Source organism: Triticum dicoccoides, chromosome 2B, assembly GCF_002162155.2.
Source record: "Triticum dicoccoides isolate Atlit2015 ecotype Zavitan chromosome 2B, WEW_v2.0, whole genome shotgun sequence".
Lineage (NCBI taxonomy): Eukaryota > Viridiplantae > Streptophyta > Magnoliopsida > Poales > Poaceae > Triticum > Triticum dicoccoides.
In genome coordinates, this window is record NC_041383.1 from 206,130,816 (window position 1) to 206,131,466 (window position 651).

The window sequence follows — 651 nt, forward strand, 5'->3', positions numbered from 1 at the left end:
GACCCGATCTGGATCGGGGCATCCCTCGCGCCCGATCTCGCTCGTCGTCGTCCTCCACCGCCCCCAACCACTCCGCCTCCTCCACTCCACTCCCTGACAGGCCGCTGCGCACGAACCGCGTCGCCCCGTCGCGGGCACCGCTGGCCGCATGCGTCCTGCCGCCTCTACCAGCCGCCCCGTCACCCTCGACTCCTCGTCACCGGAGCCACCTCGCCACCTCGCCGGACTACCTTCCTCGCCGGACCGCGCCTCCCCGCATCCTCGACGCTGCGTCGCCGGACCGCCCGCCTTCATCCTCCTCCACAACCGGCCTCCTCACGCCTCACCGCCCCTCTTCTCTTCAACGCTGGTGAGGCCACCGGCCGCCTGCTCCCCCTGCACTCTGTCGTCGATTCGACGGCCATGTCGACCGCATTCGCCCTCTGGCCACTCGCCGCCGCTGTGCGTGCGCACATCCGCGCTCGGCTGCGCCCTGGCTCGCCGGTGCGTGCCCACGCCCCACCGCCCGCCCCGGCTCTCCTCCACCCCGCCCCAGGTGCCGCTCGCCGGCCCTGGCCGAGGCCCCCCTGCTCACGGGTGTGCCCAGCCGAGGCCACGGCCTCGCCCTCGATGGGCGCCCGCACCCAGTGCCCAGCGGCCGCTTACCCGTGC